The following is a 23313-nucleotide window of genomic DNA, read 5'->3' as shown; positions in this document are numbered from 1 at the left end:
CACTCATGAATGCTTTCCAGCATCATTGTGCTAGATACAGTTGAATGCCTTAGGCAGGTGGCAATCCAATGACTGCAACAAATCCTTGTTCTTTGGACACCCAGATCAGAGGAGTAGCAGGTTAGCTCCTGTTTTCTTGGTTCCAGCCAGCTTCTGCTTAACAAATGCATTAGTAATGACTGCTACAGAAAACTCTAGGGGAAAACAAAAAGAGTGGGTTTGTCTGTTTTCCATGATTGCAAATTTGATTATAATATGAAAAAAAACCCAAGTAGATTTGTTTTGCCACTCTGGTAAAAAAAGGGGAAAATCTAGTTTTTTTTAAAAAATTGTCTCTGCAATGGATCACCAGAAATGTCTCTGCATTGTTTGATTTTTTGTTGTATTTTTAGTTCTACCTTGTTAAGTGCAAAGAGACACAGAAACTGTCAAGCTGGATCAGACCCTAGTTCAGTGCTGTAGTCAGAAGAAATTGTGCAAACACCCCTGGTATTATGGGGAGGTGGAATTAGCTAAAATCCTAAGGCATCACTATGATGCTCATATCCTGACAAGATCCTGACAAGATCCATGATCATGTTTTTTAAAAATTCATGCCAAAAATATTCATGACAAATTTAAGCTAAAAAATGCTTCTTCTTTTCTACTTTTAAATATTTAAACACACTTATAGCTGTACTGGCCAGACGCTGTCACCAGTAATTCTGGGAAATATTCACAAAGAATGCCAGGGACTGAGCGACTGTTCTTTGTGTTTGTTATAAGAGGACATCTTTCCATCTAACTGTAGAATAAATATTTTGCCTTTCTCTTCTATGTATAGCATTGTCAATTGAAGACTTTGATAATTTAAAAAATTATTATTGCAGCTATATCTGACTGCATTTTATAACGTAAAAAAAAAATATCATCCTGATTTCATCGTATACAACTTTGTGTAAAGGCCATTTTGCACACTCTGGGGTCTTATGTAGGGGTGATTGGAAAAGTAAATCATCATCCCATCTGCATTACTGGATAAGACTATTTTCAGTATAGGGAATATAGAAGAATATGCATTTCTTCTACTCCTTTTTACCTGGGTTTGCAGCATGTATTAATATGAACTGAAATTTACTGCTCTTTAGCCATCATTGCTGCATGTTCTACTGTGTCTTCTTCATGGCACTGGGTCTTTCTTCAAAGGGAAGAAACTTGTTTAGTCCTTAAGCTTGGTAAAAGTTAGACGGTGAATCACTTGTATTTGAGTGTTAAACTTGGCTCTGTATTGTGTTATTACTTGATTGCTGAAGCATCTGACAAATTAAAGGCAAGGCCTTATCCACAATCGTACCCTGAGCTTATCTGTTCACAGAATCATGGAATATTCTGGGTTGAAAGGGATCCACAAGGTTCATTAAGTCCAACTTTTAAGTGAATGTCCCATACAGGGATTGAAACCAGAACCCTGGCAGCATTAGCACCATGCTCTGTCCAACTGAACCAATCTCACCTGTCTCGACATTGTGCCGGGAGCTTCATGGGGATGCGCTGGGGAAAGGCTTGTTTTCAGCCTTTGTGCTGTAGGGCAAAACACAGAGGATCAGTGCCTGACTGGAATGCTGTGGTGTCACCAAGCAGTAAGAGGGGACTTCCAGCTGGGCAGAGCCAAGGACGTGCTGTAAGCCTGACCTCATGTTTCCCTGATGCTCTCCTCTCTGTAGACCTGCTGTGAATCTTCTCTTGGCTTGCCCTTACTGGGGAGCTTGTGTTGTCACGTATTTACTGGTGGAAGGGGAGGTGTGTGTGCTGTAGACGTTTCTTTCCGCTACCTTTTTCATTGAAACTGTCTGATGTGGCATGTACTACCTGACCCAAATATATCCATATGATTAGCTAGTCTTGCCAGCTTTTATCTGGGTTGCAAGTATCTTGCTTAGGGCCTGTTTCTGAAACACTATTTCCAGGCACCCAGGCATCTCCCAGTCTCTGACTATTTTCAGGCAATGGTGACAAAGCAATGTCTAATTTAGCTACAAAAACTAGTAAGGTTTCTGAAGAGTATAATTCACTGTCATAAGCACTTTTGTTGGCAAAGAGCCATGGGGAGCCACCTCTAGAAATAGGGTCTCCCTCTCATGTTTTTGAGGATGTGGAAATGGATGACATGAAATCATGGGCTGTAATTTAGACAGTGAGAGGTTTGCAGATTGATTCTGTAAGTAGAAAAATCCCCTGAGGAAACATTATGTCTATAATCCTGTCAGTCAGAAGGTTAGAGTTAGTCAAAAACTAACGTACACAAATGGCTTAATAGTAAAGATTGTGCTAATAGAGGTAAGAAATTTAGCTGAAGTATTTTGCTGAAGGCTATGAAAATTGGATACCTTTGAAAAATACTATTTCTTTTCCAGAAGATATAGTAGAAAATTGTTCTGAGCTATAATTAGTTGAACATGATGCTTCTACTGCAACATTAGGAATATTTGTAATTAAGTAAATTTGTGGTTGAAAGAATCCCAATGTGCTTAGCATTCAGTTATATATTTGGATAACATATGTAGCCTTTAGGGCTCAGATTTCAGAGTGGGACTTGGTCATTATAGTTCATAATTGTGTGAATATTACACTGACACAATTAAAGAATGAGCCAGTGTGACACAGAGGTGCTTCAGATGATACTTTGAATCCTCAGTGCTAGGAAACACAGAATTGGGAGCAGTTTTTCCTCTTCACTTTTTTTATATGCATATATATAGATGTATATAATCCTACTCACTGTAGTTAGATTGTGGAAAGTCCTACACAACCAAATTTAGTCTTCAATAATGTACATTATTAAGCAGTGACTGCTGCTTCTTCCTTCTGCTTTTGGTAGGCTGCATCCTCCTTTTGAGAATATGTTTTTCTTGAGAGAGTGGAACCAGTTTTTGTCTTGCTTCAGAAGTATGGTCCTGATACCGTTTCACTGACAAGGAGTGGAACAAATGGATGGGCCCTTGTTCTGTAGTTGACATACATTTAGGTAGCTCGTCTTACATCAGTAATCAGTGTAATCAAGCCTTGCTAAAAATGACACATATGTTTGGTTTACTATTTGTTATGAAATACTTGCACCCACAGTGTGAACACTCCTGTCACATCTAGGGGATGGGCCTTGCAATCCAGGGGAAGTCGGCTGACAGCTTTCTGGGTTCTGCATTGGAGAAGCAGGAGCACTTAGTCCTGGAGAGCCAGGACTGGAGCAGGTGTCAGTGAGGTGAAGTGCTAATATGAGGCTTATCAATGCTTACAAGTTCCCCAACTTGTGTGTGGAAAGTGTAAAGCTGTACCCAAAGGCCAGAAAACCCCATTGCCATAGTAGTAGATAGCTCTACCCTTTTCTCCTTCTGCTTTCTGTGAATGCAGAGACCAGACTGTGGTGGGGCACCTCCTCTGGGGAGTTTTTTGTTAAAATTTAGTGTTCACATAAGGGCCTGAAAGGCACATAAAATCCTGCTGAAGCTGGCTTTTCCTCATCCATTTGAAAGTTCTAGCTGTAACATTGGCATTATTTTCAACCTCCAGACAAATAAAAGCTCAGGAGGAGGCATCAGCAGTGAGTCCTCTAAGCAAAGCAGGAGTAGCAAAGATGATTTTGAAAGTAATTTCAGCAAAGAAGGCAGTAATGAAGATTTTCAAAATCAAAACAGTTTCCTAATGTGGTCTCTAATGCCTTTTCAAAGTGGGTAGCAAAGGTGTTTTTCAGACAAGCTACTGCAATTCAATTAGACCTACCTAATTTTTATTTCTTTTTCTGCTACAGATTTCCACACTGATACAATTCTGCTTTCTTAAGATCATGCTATGGCTTGGATGGGATTTGGGTACAGCACTGTTAATTGACAGAGTTTAAATAACAGAAATGTTCCCTAAAGCTTGCCTTGTCTGTATGCTCATTTGAGCTAAAAAAACGTAAAAAGAACTTTTTTGATTTGGGCAGATGAACGTTTATAGAAGGAAAGTAAGCATTGTTGCAGCCCAGGGCCAATGCTGCTGAGTATGACTTATGCAATATATATATATGTAGTTTTTCAATTAGGTAGAGGCTATAGGCCCACTCTTCTATATTTATATCATTCTCTTTGTGCTGACTACTCACAGTGACACACTAAGTGGCACAAATTCTCACTAAACACCTATAAACTCAGTTGTGTGCTTCACATCCCACAGTTAGCAGAATTGGTTATGCATTTTAAGCAGCTTTATCTAGAAATAGAAATTCTTACTGGGCTTTCTTCAGCAGCTTCTATTTTCTTTATTTAACCTAATTAAATGCTGATTTAAAATGCATTGATGACACCAACATTTGAATAAGATTATGGAGTGATGGTTCTAGGTTCCAAGCCTTTGAAATAAATAAAAGTTCTTTTCAAAGCATGAAATGACTTTTTCTTGCAACCCATTCCTTCATTTAAAATCGCTAATCCTATAAGACTGACAATCCAAGCAATTATTTAAGCCTGAAGCATACTTTGGCCATAGAAATGGCACTGCTGTGAAACAAAAATAAACTAATAAATAATCCAGTTTTAAATCAGCACTTCATTCTTATGTACAGAATTGCTTCAGTTTAACTGTGCCAGTGCAACACCCTTTTTTTAGAGCTGTGTGTAGTACATATTGGTCTTTCCACGAGGTGCTTTGGCAATGGTTTTGCAGCTGAAGCAATGCTGCTGTGGCATTTAATACAGGCTGGATTGTCACATTTCGAGTGCCAAGAGACCCCTGTCGTGTGCTGGTGTAAGACTGCCTTCCTTGGTAGGCGTTGGTATTTACTTGCAAAATGCATATACAGGATTGAAACCAAAGGGATAGTTTTAAATGGTGAGAGACATTCTCCCTGTTTGCAGTCTTTTATCACTTCATGTATAAAGAAGGTCTGAAATTCAGGTATTTATTTCTCTGTTGTAGTTTTAATTTACTAAATGGTGTGATTTGTATGTATTCCAGGGATTTTAAGCAGACAACACAATGCAAAGGTTATTACTCAGTATTTCTTTTGATTTTACATTCACAAATGCTATATATCACACCTTGAATGAGCTTTATTGAAATTTTGAAGTTGCTGAGGATGGATAAGTCTAGCAAACACTTCCTTTTTCTGCAATGCACTCAGAGATGACTGATACCAGTTCTTCAGTCCCGTGATTTCATTCTTTAAATGGATGGTTCCTCAGCTTTGACAAAACCTATTATTTTAATGTTAAAATCAGTTAAAATCCTGGAGCTTTAATATGCATCCCAAAGCAAATAAGGATGCAGTGCTTTTCTTTTACAAATCACATTTAACTGAGGGCCTAAGTGATTTATGGGAACTAAGAATAAATATTACCTCCAATACGGACTTTTTTTTCCTCTTAGCTGTTTAAACTCTTTCTCAGGTTCTGCTTCCAGGGATGCTTGTGTGGACCAGGGACAGGAGCCTGTAAGAGCCTGTTCTGTCCCTTGCACTGCAGTGTTCTAGGTCTTTTGTTGTGGTGATTTACCATATACACTTCCCAGATTTTGACATCTAGAGGCATTCCTATTTATTGTATATATTTTTTCAAATGGCGTGTGTTAATAAGGATGACTGGGGAAAAGTAAATCTGATTTACGGAAGCCACAAAGATGTAGCTTTGTTCTGGTTGAGAAAACATAATTTTCTTGTGGTTTCTTTTAAAAATTCTTTTTGAAAAGACCATTTCCCCTTTATAGCATGATCCTTGTGATGGTCTTTAACTATTTGAGAGAGCCTTGAGGTTCTTGGCCCCTGGAAAAAATATCAGGGCTTAGTTTTTTTGCTCCTTCCCAGTTTGATATCCAACTGGGCTGCCTGTCCCAGTTTGGATCACAGTTCTGGAAAGATGAGATGGTGAAGTGACAGGAAAGTGGTTGAGTTACTAATGGAGACACAGACAGATGCTAGATTCTCTCAGATGCTGCCTTGTTCATGTCAGAAAGACATTGGAATTCATTTCAGCTGGGATGGACAGGCAAATCTGCATAAAAATTTAGTCAGTGCTCTCCTAACCCTTCTGCTATCTGATCATCTCATTGTGATGAGGTAAGGAAGGGGTCTGAAGGAATAAGATATTTTTGTCCTTTACAGGAAAGAAAGCCTTTTCACACTGTGCTATCTGGCATATTACCTCCTGAAATCCTTTAATTGTATCAAGCTGTATGTTTTTATTTCCTCTGTAGCAAAATGTTCTTGCAAAAGTGACTTATGAGTGACTTGCTGTGTAGTTTCCTGTCACAATTAAATTTCTGTGATGCTGAATTGCTGCCAAGAGTCAGGCCTTTTCTCACCTATTCTTTATGCTGTATGTATTCAACAGGAAAAAGTGAATTTGAATATTCACAATGAACAAAAGTGCTGAAAAAACCACCAGTCTGCTGTGGCTAGAGTTTAACCCGAGTTCATAAGGTGAGAGCCCGTTATCAGAGACACCCACAGAAACCATTGCATTGCCCTAAGACAGCTGGAGCTGAGGGTGTCTCTAAGGTGTCCCCTTGGCTCTGAGTGCAGCACTGAAGTGGCCCCTGACAACAGGGAGGAGTGGTTTTCCCCAGAGGTGAGACAGAGAGACAACTCTGCTGATTTCCTCCTTTCTTCCTGTAACAAAGGTTGTGTTTGTTAGTCAGTTCCTTATTCAGGTGGTGTTTAATAGCCAAAAAACCAACATGGGAGTTGGCAAAACAAGCCTGTGGCTTAATATGTAATGCCTGTACTTGTGACATCGTGTTAAAACACCAGCACTGCTAAAGCCTGAACTGGGAGAGGAGGGTGAAAACTCTTCACTATTGTTGCCTCTGGAAAGGACCACTCTGCATGTGGTACTGTACAAAAGGAACAAAGCTTGGCTAGTTCAAGCTATATTGAAAGATTTGTTGATTTTTTTTTTTTTTTTTCATTTATTACTTTTTTGGAGAACAGAAAGTTTTTCAAATGTGAAAGAAGCGTGGAAACTGGGGAAATGATGTCTCCGTAGGCAAAACCTAAGAAGAAGGAAACAGGTGGCAAACATCAATATGAGGGAAATTACCTGTGTGTTTTGGGTAGAGCAATGACTGGGGAGGACAGCTTTGTGATTAACAGGCCTGACTAACTCCCAGCAGTCTAGTTCCTGCTGGCACTGCCTGCCTGTGCTCTCTGTTGTAGTAGCGGGTGCACCGCGGGAGTGGTCCCTGAGACACAGCTCCGGTCCAGCTCCAGCTGCAGTCGAGAGCTACTCCATGGCAAAAAAATCCACAATTTCCTACCTACCTCGCTGGATATTAGTGTTTTTACACATAAGACTTTGCCTAGAAAAATCTGTTTAGTTGTATTAAGTCCTGTTACTGGGCTTGACAGCAGCAGGCTACTGGTAGATCCCTTCTGTCTGAGCCAGGCAGCTTGACAGCCACATTATCCAAAGCAGCTTAAAGTTCAGAAACCTGGTGTTTCCTTGACTTTGGAGAGTCCCTGCTGCTCTGGGTGAGCTCTGAGCCACCTCATGCCCAGTGCAGACACTGGAACCCACTGCTGCCAAAGCCACATGAGGCAGTGGTCACCACTGGTTGTATAATAATCTCCTGATAACACACATCAATTGGGACTTGAGGTACCTGCAATTATGTGCCTCCTAAACTCAAAGGGATTAAAACCCAGAGCATTTATTTCTCAGGGATAATGTATTCTTTAATAATAAGCAAGATGGGATTGGGTTGTGCCTCCTCATCCTCCCTAAAGTAAGGATGTGCCAGAAGTCTGGATCCAGTCTGGAACAGTCTAGGTAATCTATAAATGTTTAAATATGTTATGTGTTACTAGGTGTCTCTGTGACAGCCAAAGCAGTGAGGCCTTTATCACTTATGGTGCCTGTAGATGCTGCTGTAACAAAACAAGGAAATGCTGCAAATCCGAGACAGGGCACCTATAGCCTCCTTACATGAGGAAGTCCTGCAGGAAGGGAGGGGGGCAAAACCCTGAAGTGTAATGGGAGCTGGGTAATTGTACGCTGTGAGTAACAAACACCTCGGAGTCTTCCAGGTGTCTCACCTGGGTGCTTCAAAAAGGCCATTCATGGAAAGCTTTGCGGTAAGCAATTGCAATCTTGCTCCCATAAGCCTCCTGGAAAGCAAAAGTGCCTGGAAAAAGTAGTAGGGTAGAGCTCAGGCTCTGTTTCAGGCAAGCCTTTCTTACCAGGCCTTTCAAGTAGGTTTATTGACATGAAGGCTGAATCATATTTGTGTTGTGTTTTGCTGGACTAGAGATAGAGTATTTCTCAGAGAGAGAAAAGAGAATTGGCTCCATAAAGAGATTTTCTCAAATCAGGCATTTCTAGCCTTTATTTTCCACATAGGTGTGTTATTTTTCCCACGGGAGGAAAGTACCTAAAGATCTCTCTGTGTGGGAAGGTGGCATGGGAGGAGGGTGAAGCTAGTTCTGCAAACATGCTTATTTCAAATACCACCCTAGAGAGAAGCTGCAGATTTTTGGAGACTGGGTTCCATGTGGTAGGTAGGAGGGGGTTTCTGTGCTATTGATTAATTTCAAATTGTGTGGGATTTTCCTGGCATAAATGCATAGGGTCTTTGCCAATTTAAACTTAATTTTCCTTCTGTCAAAGGAGCTGCAAAAGCTGTGTGAAGAGGAAGTTTTGTGCATGAAGACTCCAGTATCTGCAGGCCTTGATGGAGTTAACCTTTCCATTTTGTTTGGGAGAAGCATGACTTTTCCCAGGCAGTAGTGTATTTAATCATGTAGTTTCTTTTGCAAGAAACTTTCTTTTCCAGAGCCTTACTCAGGAAACTCTGTATGGAGCACAAAAGGCTTTTTTTATAATATCTTTGAATATTATGCTGGGAATGCCATGGAGATGAGGAAAACCAAAACAACCTGAAAAAAGTACAAATCCTGCAGGGTAATAATAGACTTGTACAGGTTAGGAAACAGAAGGCCAAATCTAGGAAACAGGAGGCTCTTGATGGACTCAGTCCTTGGGTTAGAGAATCTGTGCCAGTATCTAGGTAAGCTGTTAGCACTGCACTGCACAGTGAGTTCTGTGGACAGAGCAATATTGCACGTTGTAGGAATGTGAGATAAACTAGAACTGTACAGGCCAGAAAAAAATCTGTTGTACTGAACAAAGAAATCTCAGTCTATGATTAACTTCATGTCAAAAGCAGAACATACAAATCTAGGCTCTTTCATGGCATGATACTGAACAATACAAGCCCTGTAGCACAGAGCATACCACTGCTGGCTTATTTGTCCTAAATGTACTTTAGAGAAATTCAGTCAGGTTTAGGTTATGCTAACAAATACTAATTTAATGCAACAGTTACAGCAGTGCAAACTACAAGTTTGCAATAAGCCATACTCCTGGGGCTCATCTCAAATACTGGTCCTATGAAACAACTTTTTTGCACATTTGCCTTTTTCTCATCAAACTAGAATGATATAGAGAACGGAAAATAATTTCAGAAAATAAGAAGAATCAGTGGTTTACAGACATCATAATTGTTTGACAAAGGCAATTTTAACATGTGTGGCAGCTTAACAGGCTAAAGAATCAATACATTTGGGGGAAAAATATGAAACTTTAGCTCCTTGAAGAGCAAAAAGAGGCCACAGGGAAAAGAGACAATGTTGGTTTCAGTATTTCAAAGAAAATTTAGGTGGATAGAGGAAAAAATGTTGTTTTTCTGTGGCTGGAAGACTGAGAACTCTTTCGGGAAGATTTCAAGGTTATAACTGGATTTTCAAATTGGAATGAAACAGAAAGAAAAGATACTGAAACCTGTTTATAAATAGCTTGAGTTTACAAGAGTTACAGCCTTGGTTTGTTACTGCTAGCCCAAAAGGAGTCCTACACAAAGGAGTAGGTATGACCCACAAAGCACGTGCTATTAATTCATTGTTCAGACAAAACCTGTATTGTCCTGGCAAGACTGAGATAGAAGATGATGAATTAACAACTTGGCCACCTTCCCAAATTCATAGCTATGCATAAGGCACAATGTTTGGGCTAAGGCATTCACAGAAGAATGCATTTTGAGAAGTTAAAAGTAAAACCTGGAGAACAATAGACTTGGTGCAGAAGAGTCATGTTTGAAAGAAAAATTTGATTTTGCTCATTTTAAAAAGCAAACCTCATTCAGTTGTTCTGTATGGAAATGGTGATAAAAATAATTTTATCACTTTCATCATTATTCCTTATCCTTGTTGCTTTTTAATTGGATCATAACATGAAATCCAAATAAGTAATATGGCTTCCATTGCAACACCTGGAGAAGATGCTTTCCTCATCAGAAGAATTTTACATGTTGTGGGAGCAAATTTGATTGATTCTGTCAGCAAAGTAGTGATATTATTAGTTATGTCAGGTAATGTTGGTCCAGAGTTCGCAGAAATGCCTGGCATGTTAGGTGCACCAATTGTTTATTATCAGGTATCTGAGTGAGTGGTAAGGCTGGGGTGTGCCTGGCTTGGGCCATTATTTCTGAGATGATCTTGCAGCCTGTAATCTAGAAGTGCTTAGACCTAGGAAGCTGTGGGGATGTTTGAGAAGGATCAAATATATGCACTAAAATTAGGAATCCTTCTAAAACAGTATAAGCCATATAACTCAGCTTCCTCATCAGATTTTATCTATGTCTTCTCTCAGATCAGACATAGCCTGAAAGTTATTAATACACCTGATGTTGGAGAGGATGAAAGTTTGGTAAGAAAGTTTCACAGGTATGTAGGCTTGGCAGAAAGATCTCTGAATGTAGAAACTGAAGATGAGATAGAAATGAAAGCAAGTTTTGATATAGAGTAAAAGATGTTTTGCTGAAACAGTGATCGATGAGTAACTGAGAAGGCAAAGGCTGGAGATGAGTTGGAGGGAGATTTTTATGATTAGGACAAAGGTATGTGACTACAAACAAAGACATGTTTTTCACCAAGTAAATAAGTCTCAAGAAGAGCATAAGTAAATAGAAAACATGTTTTTACCAAAAAGAGAGATATCGCAGGCAAACGAGAAATGTTGATGTAGCAAGAAGAGAGGTCTGAGAATTTTCCACTGTAAGCTTAAATTGTAACTTACTTACTCTTGTGATTGGATAATAATGACTATAATATGGTGATGGTAGTAGCTATGATAGGCTATAGGCAAATGTAAAGGTATTGTGTATGGTGCTTATTGGTTGTTATGTATTAAGATACTCTGCAAAGAAAAGTATAAAATGCTTTGTAACTTGAACAGAAAGGGGCTTCAGGTATGCCTACAGCTGTGGCTGGCAGCTGTAGGGCTGGCTCTGGATACCCACTCCCTGAAATGCTGTAACTTTGCCTATGCAATAAACAGCTTTCAAGAGAGCCGTCTGAAGTCCAGATGTCCTTCATGAAACTTTCTCCTATACCTGATGCATTTATTTTCCCTTCACCCCTTTTTTGGGGGAGTGGTGGTGGATTAGGGGGTGTCTTTTCCCCCAGTTTCACTGGTCAAGATGTTTCTCCTACACAATGCTGCTTTTCTGTAACAAGTGTGAGAAATATACCAGGATGCTTTTTTTAACCTCATTGTTCCTGAGCATTTCACATAAAGATTGGTCAGCAGAGAGCAGAAAAGCATAGTTACAGAAGACTGTGAAAATGGATAACAAACCTTTTAAAACAGAAAAATACTGAAAGCAATGAGAAATCACACTCAAAAATTTTCAAGCAATTACTCTGATACAATACTTTAATACTTCTATGTGATATGACTTTTTCTCTTACATGAGTTCTTTTTTGATTTGAGGGGTTTTCTTTGGTTTTAAATGCAGCACTTAGATTAAAGTGTAAAGCATAGAGATAATTTAATCTAGAGCTCTTTAGAGTGCAGGTGAACTTTTCCATTTGGTTATTTTAAACCAATTTCCTTCACAGATATTGAGTGATGATGGGTGGCTAAGGGAATGATTAGACACAACAATTTCATGAGAAAGAGCAAGCAGCTTTTCCGTTATAATTACAATAATTATTTCTCAGTACAAGGCAGATCCTAAGTATTGACCATCGCATCAAAAAGGTCCAAATGTTGCTAAAATGTGATAATGGTGAGATAGCAGTGTAATACAGCTGCCTTTCTGTAATATTATTGAATAGCTGATCTTGATTGCCTTTGCAACATTTTTTAGTCTTTCAGTAAAACAATACTTGAAAACTATAGGAAAGGATTCATTGCCTTAAAAGACTTAGTTTGTCTGGCATCAAGATAGCTTAGTAATTTTTTTCTTCTTTTAATCCTGTGCAAAAAATGGGTTATATTCACCAAAATTACCAATGAAGATTGCACTATCAGGTGTAATTTGCTGGACTGTGTTTTGCCTGTGGAGTTGTTCCTGATGTTATAATGCTGTATGCTAACAGCAGGCTGACATTTCCAGCAGAACTCCTTGTTCCAATGACTATAAATGGTGTGTCTCAGGTCACACATAAAACAAATACCTGCTGCTTGTGTTGGAACTTTATTTATTGGTCAATCTGACATATTGCCTTGTGACAAGAAAGTCACTGGGTTGGATTTTTAAAGGGTGTTAGTCTCTAGAGGCAGATTTGGCTCTTAGGGCATTTGGGAGATCGGATTCAAATTCTGCCTCCTACCCAGAGATGGGGGCTGATTTATCTCCTTGCTTCTCAAACCTGGCTTTCCCCCACAGGGAAAATCTGGGTAGCTCTGTGCTCTGGGATAAATAGGTTCTCTCTCACTCTCCAGGAGGAAAGTCCAGCCACAGTCCAGCTTTTCAGTGGTGCCACTGTAAAGCTTTATTGTGGAAGAATGGCAGGGAAATGAAAGAAAGCTGAGGCTGTAGTTTGATGGATACCAGGTGCTGGTACTGGCTGTGAAAGCAGCAAGCTGACCTTTCCCTAGCATCTAGCTTTTTGCCCTTGACTTTCCATTGTTTTCTTAAACTGTCTTTGAGGTTTTTTGATCATCTCTACCCTAGCAAATCCCTGTGTTTTTACTCTATATAAACATAAAGTGAATGGAAATGTTTTTATAGAAGGTAGTTAATCGGATAATTGAACTGAGCATTAGTTTTTAATGTATATTGGTAAATATGAACTAGCCTTTTAGCAATCTGTGTGCATTCATCCACAGCAATGGAAAATACTCCCAAGTGATTTTAACTTAAAAAGAGATGTTAAAGACAAAAATTGGACGTGGTACATGGTGGTAGCTCCTTGGGCCCCTGTTAGCCTTCCATTCAGGGCTGATGGCTGTAGTTTTTGTTTCATTTACATTGAAAGTGAAATCTTACGGTATTCTTGGTGTTTATCCCTTTATCCACATTTGCCCCTGAAATGGTGCCTGGCAGCTGAATCTGTATTATCTTTTCTGTGCAGACATAGCCTATTCATTACTAATGTTCAGTGGAGACATGCACGTACACTGAAAACAAAATTCAGGGCTGATACCAAGCTGTGCAACATCTGCTAAATTCACATGGGGAAAGGGAATATAAAAACAAATACACAAAGGGCACAGCTACTGAGATGGTAAATATTGTTTTTTCCATGCCACACCCAAACCAAAAATAGAGAGAGAGGAGGTCTTAACAAAGCTTGATTCAGGTTCCTGACAGCTGACAGTAACTGCTTGTTTTCCACTGAGCTGTAAGTGAACAAGACTGCCAGCTTACTTTGAAAGACTGAATTAGACTTGGGCTTCTTTTACTGTGAGTAGATCAGAAGTAGATGAGAAGAATAGCTCCATGGAAATGTGTAGTGTTAAAGTCATGTTAATGTGATTGCTATCAAGCTTGCTTGCCATAAGAGAGGAAGAGTGGATAACACATTTTTTGGAGGTAATAAACTTCCTGTACTGCATGTGGGACAGCATGGATTCACTGGCTGGGCAAGTGGAGCAGCTGGCAAGGGAGTCTGGATTTGCTATGGGCTGCAATCCCAGGACTGGGAGGTGCCCTGGCACAGTAGGCCTGGGTCCTGGTGGGGGGATTTCTGCACCAGCTTGGCTGTGGGAAGGAGCACACAGCCCAGAAGGGAGAGGAGGAAATTGCTGGGTGGCTGTGCCAGGGTGTAGGTGGTGCTTTCTGCATCCTAGGCTGTTGCACAAAGCTCAGGTGCTTAATAAAGGTGCTCAGGTAGATAAAACTGGGCACTCCCAAATCTACTGCTGATAAAAAAGGGTTTCAAAGCAGCTGTGGGTTGAAGGGGGAAGTGAGTGTTAAGAAATACAGTCCAGTCAACACATACAGTCATTGCAATAAATTCAGTGGGGAAAGTAGGTAGGTAGGGGAGGAACAGACCTGCAGTCTGCTGGGTCTTCAGGACTGTTGACATGTGGCTCCACATAGCTCATTTGGGTCACTCCCTGTCTCTCCTGCTTGAAAGCTGCTGTCAGATGCTCTGCATCAGAGTGTATCATCAGAGGACATCAATGCTAACCTGCTCTGAGCATGGCAGACTGGGCAGATGTGAAATAATCTGTTTTGTTATGGTCTGGAGAGCTTCTGTCCAGCACAGGCAAACCTGTGCTGCTGCCATGCTGTTTCTGCTGGCAGCACTGTGCTGGGTAGCACTGGCACCGCTTGCATCAGGTTATTTCTTTTCTCCTGTCCTCTGTTGGCAGGGTGAAGGTGTGATACTGTTTGCACTGGAACCAGTGAGAAGAGTTCCCAGGGTCAACTTCATACAGAAAGGGTTTTCAGTCACTGGGTGTGTGTTATTCTTGACATGGGGTACACTTGTGCTTGTTACTCAGCTCTTTCAGAAAAGCAGATTGCCTGCAATAGCAAGGCATTGGACCTCATTTACACAAAATCATGCAACTAGCTGCTCTTTAATAGAAATCTCAACTTCATTAAAAAGTTGGAAGTGATGCAAAGTTGAGCCGGGTCAAGCTGGTAACATTAAAAAGAGTAAGCCCCAAGGAGAAGGCTTACTCCTCCTTGCTATCCTAAATGAAATAGTAACTTGTGTGAATTAAAAATAGAATATTCAATCAGGAATATTTTTCTAACCACAAAGCATCTGTGCCTTTGTAGCAAACATCTGTGACAAAAGTGAAAAAAAAGGGAGTTAAACAAACTTGTATAAAAATGGCAGACAGAAAAAAAAGTCACACTGAAAAAACCCAACTTTGACCTTTTTTCCCCCTGATTCCTGCTGTAAGTGATTAAATGTTTGGTTTCTAAGCAATGTTTTTGGTTCTTAATAAAATTTTAAAGTTCCTCCATATGTCTAAGTGAAAGTGACCCAGAGGAGAGCTCACAGGAAAATTACTGCCTTTTTCTTTCCCTTTTCCAACAATCCCTTTTGACCTTTCTACTGTAACTCATTTATTTTATCCATTTTGATATCAAACTTTCAGTAAGTAAAACTACATTGTGTTTTGTACCTATTCTCCTTAGCAATACATCCTGCTTGCCAGCACTCTTCTGTAGCTCAGCAAAAATCAACGATTTTCATGTATCATTGCTTGGGCATGAAGTTTTGACATTGGTTCTCCAGCATGATCAGGTGCTAAATGAGGTGGTCCTGGTTAAGGAGCAGTGGGATTTGGCCACCTGCTCTGGTTAGCCATGCCCCACCCCCCCCGATTTTTGCGTGGAAGGCATGGGAATACTCTGCTCACAGGTGACCATATATAATCCTCAGAAAGACAGGGTCCGAAGGAGAAATTATAAGTTCCAAACAAATGTTTATTGCCTGAGTACATTTCATCACGTTTCAGTGTGTTGAGTGTTTCCCCCCACGCCCCACCCTGTCCTTTGTAGAAACAGTATCAGCGAAAGCCGTAGACAATGCTGAGGCTATGTTAAACTGGATACAGTGCAAACACAGCAAAAGACCATCCCTTCCCGAAAGGTGTGAAGAAAGACTTTCCTTAGCTTTCATTCAGTAGTCAGATATCAAATACTTTCAGCAAGTTTGTTTCCTTGAGCTCAGGTGCCAACAACAGTGTGGTTAGGGAAGGGCCTCAACACTCACAAATATTTGCCTTGCACAGTGAACCACTTTTAACCGGGCTTTCCAAAGAAGGAAGTCATGATTCCCTTCGCTTGAAGATTTGCTCTATCTTCGCACCTACCTAGAGCTGTGCAAAAATCATCGGGTTGATTTTAAATATTAGCCTTAAATGTGGTACAAATTCCCTGAGATCTGCAAACTGGAAGATCCGGATTAGATTTTGATCAATGCTTGTCTTAACTTTGAGATAATGAGAAAATTTTTCTAAACTTCTGATAGTGTTTTGATTTTTATATTTACTTGGCTTTCCCCGAAAGTCTAGAGAAAAATTCTCCCTTAGGCTTCCAATTATCACATTTTCCAAGAACCTCTCTCTTCTTTTGGTTATGAGCAGGAAGTATTTGATTTGTGTGTCTTCCCTGTGAAACAACACTACATTTGATTCTATAATGATTTGACAAAGCAAGAAAATAGATTGGTTTGTCTCATCAGAAAAAAATAAAGGTAATAATTAGAGCAGTACAAATTCCTGCACTAAGGGTAAAATTGTCAGCATAAAACACATCTGAACTACTAGAGTGCTAGATAGTAAGTGCCTCATTTGTATTCCTTACTCTAGGAAAGGAGTTAAGGCTCCCTGTCATTCAATGGCCACTCTGTCTTTTCGGTCACAGAGTAACTTCAGTGTGCATTGTACCTTCCACCCTACAAAGACATTTTGTGTAATTAATCAACTAATTTAACTACTGAGCTACTGAGAGCTGGTTTACCATGACACATGCAACTTGTATAAACATTTCTTAGAAGAGACTGGCCGCAGCAGGCTGCTTTTGGTGTTTTGGGTGCAATGTGCCTCTCAGTGAAAGCCTGTAGTTGGCTGTGTATTTGGGAGCTGGGGTGTTCTTCTCACTCCCCTGACATATAAATGTAGCTTAGCAAATAAGCCCCTTATCTACAAGAGTTTCTAAATAGATTTTTGTAAATAATATAGGCTCAGGTGTCAGTTACAGTAAATTTGGAGCAGCTCTTTTAAAGCGTAGTGGTTTATTGCTATGCTCCCACTGGCACAGTTGTGAGTGACTCTCTCAGGACGTTGGTACAATGAGTTTGATAAAGAGATACTTCATGGCTCAGGCTGATCTAGGCTGTGCTCGGGTCTTGGCCCTCCTCAACATGAGACCTACTATGTTTCAAGATGGGCACCCTGGAAGTTAATGACAATTTTTTGAAGTGCCACTGGTAAACTTCTTTGGACCCAAATTTATTTTAAATACTGGTAATGACAACCTCCCTTTTTTTTCCCAAAGAAAGTTGAGAGCTTATCTGAAGCAAGTTCCTTCAGGTATTATTGTTCCCCACTTCTTTTAGTATCTCCTAGCAGTATGTGGAAAGAAGAAAAAGAGATGTGTTTTATAGAATGAACTGTGGAAAAATTGCATTGCTGACCATCAACACCCAGCCATTGTAGGAGAAAACAATGAACACCCCTTGCTGCTTTTGTGCAGTGGGAATCCTAAGGATGTGGCAATCCTATGATGCACTAGAAACCTTTTAGTAAATTTAGATTCTGTAACCCTATTGTATGCAGTCTTTAACTAAATTCCCATAAAGGCATTAAAGTACTGACTATTTAGAACACCATCTGAAAACAATTACAGTTTAAAGAAAATTGTGATGAGAAAAAGATCTTTGTAATAAAAATGCAAACGCTGTAGCCTGGAAAACTCCTTCAGTGCAAGTAAAAAAAAATTAGCTCCTGTAATATTGCCAGCAATTGTCAGTGAAACTCTATCACTCCATGTGAAAATTGATATGCTTTAATGCAATTTAAATTCTCAATTTAGAACAAAATGACTTTTAAATTACTTTCCTCTTACTCCCTATTTTGTAATTTTTTCTCCTTTTATGGAGCATTGTAGTACTCCCCACCTGTCTTTCATTTGCTTTTTTAAGATTTTATTTTTAAATGTACCAAATTCTAGGAGGGGAATTTAGAAATCATGTAAGTTCAGTGAGGAAGACAAATCCTTTAAAATACACTTGGATTAGTGTGACTGAAACAATGTGCAGTTCATGGTATAAGGAAGTTAAAAGAGTTCTAAATCCCTTCATTTCAGATATCAAAGACATATTAACTCCTCCTTCACGCCACACACTCCAACTCAACCGTTTCAATAACTAAGAGATCTTTAAAAATATTTGCTTTTTAAATAGATTTGGCTTAAAAATTGTCTTCAAATTTCCACTGAATCAGCTGTATTTCTGAGTGTAAAAACAATCCTAACTCTACAACAGGTGGAACAAGAGAGATCAGATATTTTCAGGATAATGTTCTTACACTATTTTGGAAAGTACAAAAGAAAGAGAGTACAAAATATGCCCTATAAACAGTTTCTCTAGAAAGCACAATGTTACAAGTTTAAAAGAACTTTTCCTACCTGTAGCTTTTGTGTGGATCAGGAAGTGTAGATTTCCTGATTACAATCTTCCATGGCTTAGCTTGGCTTCTGCATTTGAATGTTAAATATGTAAGAATGCCTTGTTTAGCTTGGGAGTTCGCATGACCTCTTAATGAGACACTGTAGTTAGTGTCATTGGGTATTAAGGTATCATGTGACTGTAGATGAAAATAAAATCCTTTAAAGTTTGTATTTAATACTTCCTAGAATCTGTAACCCTTTACCTGCAAGCAGGATAAAAACCTGATAGAACTCACCGTTTTCTGGTCAGGGTTAAAAAAACGAGAAGTGGAAGAACACGTGCCAAATAATTCCTTTCCTCCAGGACGGTCACAACAACCAAAACAAAGTCTGAGCCTGTCAGTGTATTCATGCTGCCATTTGCATATTCTTAAAATTAAATCTCCCCATATCACAAACAGTGCTGGAGGGATTTGGCAGAAAGTTCCTCTGTTACTTGTTGCCTGGCAATGACGTTTATTCCCCACTGTTTTGTGTGATTGTCTATAGAGAAATTCAGCTCTAAGGTGTATTTGCAGGCGTCATGTCACATTTACCTGTGAAAGCTGCCTAGTTTCCTGGAGTCATTTTGATTTGAGTGTGGCGTTTCCTGAAGTGATATGAAAGATGTTCTGTTGCCACAACCAGTTAAGAGAGTTTTCCCTGTGCAGGAGGAGAGATTTAACTTAGGCAAACACCTGGGTCATGTGTGATCTTTAACATATGTCAATGTACCTGGAAACTGTAAAACAAGCTCCTGGAAAGAACTGGCACTAAGATTGCATCATCTAAGTGCCTGTGTCACAGCTGGGGGGTGCAAAGCAGGGCTAACAAAACTTTCTCGAGAGATAAATCTCTTCTCGATAGATAAATCTTGATAGATAAATCTCGATAACTAAATCTCTGTGTTGTGTTCTGGGGTGTTTTTTTTGTGGTGGGTTTTTTTTGTTTTGGTTTTTTTTTTTTTTTTTTTTTTTGGCGTTAAGCCTCATGGAAGCACTTTTATGAGGTTTGGCTGCTGTACTGAGTGAGTGTGCTGTTCTCACTCTAAGTAATACCACATTTACAGTTGCCCCCCTGCATTGCAGGGATTGCATCCTTGCCTTCCCTGTGGAAGGAGGGTGCTGGCTTTTTGCTTACCTTCCTCATGCAAACTATCCTTCTAAAATCACCATGGGCTAGGTTTGCCCTGCTGTACTTCTCCTCGCATCCTCTGCAGTGAGCTGAAGCTGAGACTGTCAAACTCATGTCAGCAGTGGCCTGGGGCAGGCAGGTCCCGTGCCCGGGAGCAGGGACTCAGATGCGCCACCTGGCCCCAGCCTCCTGCTACAGGAGCCCGCACACACGGGGTGAAACGTCCTGTGCCAGCAAAGAAATTAATAAAAGCTGCTTTGGATATTCTTATTTTAAGCAGAGAACTATGTCATAACGTAAAGACCAAGTATCATTTGCAGGCCATGAGCTAGCATGCTGCAAAGCTCTGCAACTGTTCTTTGGCACATTTTAAATATTTTTCTCCTGCAAACGATTAGTGTTAGCTGAAAATGGATTTGAAGAGCCAGGAAGTTTCTTAGTACAAAACAGTCACTAAACTCTCCAAAGGCTCTCTGGTCGGTAAGTAAAGAATTGCCAGTCTAACATATCCCCAGGTTGCTAGAGAAGGTGAGGGAGGCGGCAGATGCAGGCAATTTAGGGCTACCTCTGCAGCATGGATCTGCTGCTGTGTGCACAGCATGTGCTTGGACCGGCTCATGGCCCTGCCCAGCCGGAGCTCACCCCATGGCCAACTCTGCGGTATTTTGCCTGTGGTATCTTGCCATTGTACTCGTGGCTGCTGGGATAATGAGGTGGGCTAACAGGCCAAGAAATGTCCCGGTTGAAAAGCTGCATTTTAAGCCAGGAGGTCACTCAAAGCAAACACAGTGCCTTCCTCCCTCCCCTAATGCTTGGCATCATTTTCAGACCCCTTCCATGGCCACCGTATTCTTTCTTGTTCCACAGACTGTTCATTTTTGAAATTTCTCGCATCAACACTCGGTACTTCTGTCGTAGGAGAGAAGTTCTGCCCCAGCCCCTGCAATCCCAGCCATGCTGTGCTTCTGAAACCTATCATTTTCTGTATGTGCAAACTGCTAGGATCTTTCTGGGTTGATTGCTTAACAGGTTTTCACAGACGTGGACTGCAGGAAATGATCACTTGTCTCACCAACCCATAGTGCTTATTCAAAAACACGGGTGTGACACTTCTTCAAAGGAAAAGTAGTTGAGACATTCAGCCTGCAGAAATCCTCTTTTTCCTCTGATTTCATTCTTGTACCTTAGTCGACTGTTTTGGCTGAGGTTTTCTGGAGAATGTTCCTGCTGAGCTAGAAGGCTGCCTTGAAAAATTGCAGCCTAAAAGGCTAACATTATGACTTCATATGCTATTGTCAATGTGATATTACAGTGGGAAGTGCTGGGCAATTTACTAGCAAGCAATTGGATAATGTAGACAAATGGCAGCAAACAATCCAGTTGCTTTGGAGATGTTGTTTTCATCTGTGCTACAGCATATCTGGATTTTTGCTTCATCTCTCACCTTGCAGTTCTGTGTATTTCACTTTAAACATGCTGACAAGATCTATTTCAGTCTAGAAGCTTTCTCACATGCACTGAAATGCATGTGGAATCAGAGATGTAGTAGGAGAGCTGGCAGATGATTTTATTTATACAGTATTGTGTGGTGAAAGCTCTAACAGTGGGAACATGTGAACATGCCTTAAATCCATTTTTGTGTATTCCCTGCTGAGGCTGGAGAGGAGCCCAGTGAGCTACCAAAAGAGCACGTGCTGCACATGGAGACTGTACCATGGCTGGGAACAGACCAGGGGCTTTGCTGAGTTGGAATGGGAGCATCACTCACTCTGGTAAGCAGGAACAGCATGGATCTGGGATGATAGGACAGCAGAGGCAGGGAGAAGAGCTAGAGGCAGATTTTAACTGTCACTTGGGGAAACGAGTGATTTTAAGAGCATGTTATACTGGACTGGAAATATTCCCTCACACTCTTCTGCTTATTGGCCTCTGTTTTCAAGTGTATTGAGCACTGTATAGCTTGTCCTTGATAGTGAAAGACCCTTTTTCACAGAAGGGTGATGGTGCAAACTGCCCCTTCTGGAGAAACACACAATAAAATGCCTCATCCTGCCTTGGGATGGATCATGATGACTATTCCTGCAGCCTTTGACCTTCCTGTTGAATTGAGATTATGAATTAGACCCACACCGAGAGCATCAGTTCATGTGGTAAAAGTCAGGAGACTACCTCCAAAATGCCAGGAATGGTGTTCTGTAACCAGGCTGGAAAGGTAAACCACAGGAAAAAATGTAGCTCACTGGCCTCCCTGCAGCCATGTGGTGATCTAAGAAGAGATATTGAGTAATGTCCATAACAGGCTACAAGAACTTGAAGTAGGTTATATTTGTAGCATAAATACTTTCTAATGATTCTTAGTAACAAACCCTTGTTAATGAAACCTATCCAGAGGCCCTAGTCCACATTTGGATGATTACATGATCAATTTTATGATTATATTAAAAAATGCCTTAGAAAGTATTTGGCTTTAAAATTAGAATAAATAAAAATAGATTTCAGAAGTCTGTCCTTTTGCAGTCTTAATATTTATATTAAACCAGGTATTTTTAAATCTTTAATCAACAAAATGAAATTATGCACATTGCTGTTAACAGCTTTATGGAAGTGCCCCAGAGGACCCATCTTACGACGTATCATACAGACACACATAGTTTTTGACAAAGAGCAACTCTCAGGATTTTATGCTGAAACAGTCTCCTCTGCACACAAACACCATTTTAGCAATCAATATTTGCTTTAAATTCTCTTTGCAAGATGGCTAAAACTTCTGTTTCCACAGGTAGAGGGCTTGAGTGTGCATCAGGGAGAAATCAGGGCTGGGGAGCCACTGAAACACAGACTTCTGAATGCAAACTTTTCCAGGCTACATGTTAACCCACATTTTGATGTTATCTGATAATAACGTGAAAAAAAGTTGAATGGCCACAGGCTGTTTGAAATGAAGTCACGGGCTGTGCATTCCCCAGCTGTGGTGCAAAGGAAATGACTGATAAAAATATTTTTTCTAGCTGACCTCTGGCTTACCTTTGTCTGCCAAAGAATTTCCGGCTAATTCCCTGTTAAAGCTTTCTTGCAGCTATAGCCTATTCCTAGAATCTTCTGTGTCAGAAAATACAGACCCCATCTGAGCTTGTTTATAGATGCAAGTTATCTAAAGAATAAATGAAAGCTTTGTTCTCCAGATGCAAATAGTGCCTCTTAACAAAAAGTGAATGGCTCTACTCCTATGTAGTGGTAGAACAGCACTTGGTATTTGGAGGGCTCATTACTGGAGAAACTACTCTGTCTCAGTACTGCTGGATACACGTACTTGGGGACAGCTTTGTGAAAGGCTATGGAACACTCACTCTTGCAGTAGCAAGTAGCAGCAGCCTGAAGCCATTCAGAAGCCTGTGTCTGCTGCATAGGCTCAGTGTGAGGAGTCTCACCCCTGAGAAATTGATTCAGAAAGCTGACAAGCTGAATGAGGTAGGTTAGGCACAAGGTGTGATTCGGGGGTGTACTGTGCAAGGCTAAGAGCTGGACTTGATGATCCCTGGGGGTCCCTTCCAATTCAGCATATTTTGTGGTTCTGTGATTACATTATAATCCATTACTACCCAAAATCAGCCACTCTCCTGGAAGACAGAAAATGTATTTTACCCTTTCAAGATAATGAAAGAACTAACTTTCCAGTATTACACAGGTTGTGGACAGGAAGTTCAAGGTCAAAATGTGCAAGTCAAGCATTGTGTTTGAAAGAAGGTGGAAGCTGCCTACCTTTGGGGC

At 40.3% G+C, this 23313-nt stretch overlaps 1 protein-coding gene across 4 annotated transcripts in view; it reads right to left on the bottom strand.

Moving 5' to 3' along the window:
- Window positions 1–18676, bottom strand: part of C5H4orf19 (chromosome 5 C4orf19 homolog) — a 41342-nt gene extending 22666 nt beyond the window's left edge. Inside the window, exons 1-2 of one of the 4 annotated variants that reach the window (XM_032109124.1) lie at window positions 18391–18676; window positions 1493–1560 (exon numbers count right to left, since the gene is read on the bottom strand). The gene's annotated coding sequence lies outside the window, so the exon portion shown is untranslated. The remainder of the gene's footprint in view (window positions 1–1492; window positions 1561–18390) is intronic. The other 3 variants (XM_032109123.1, XM_032109125.1, XM_032109127.1) reach the window with 3 other exon arrangements.
- Between the last annotated feature and the right edge of the window lie 4637 nt (window positions 18677–23313).

This window comes from Corvus moneduloides, chromosome 5, assembly GCF_009650955.1.
Source record: "Corvus moneduloides isolate bCorMon1 chromosome 5, bCorMon1.pri, whole genome shotgun sequence".
NCBI lineage: Eukaryota > Metazoa > Chordata > Aves > Passeriformes > Corvidae > Corvus > Corvus moneduloides.
This window is presented reverse-complemented; position numbering and strand designations above follow the sequence as displayed.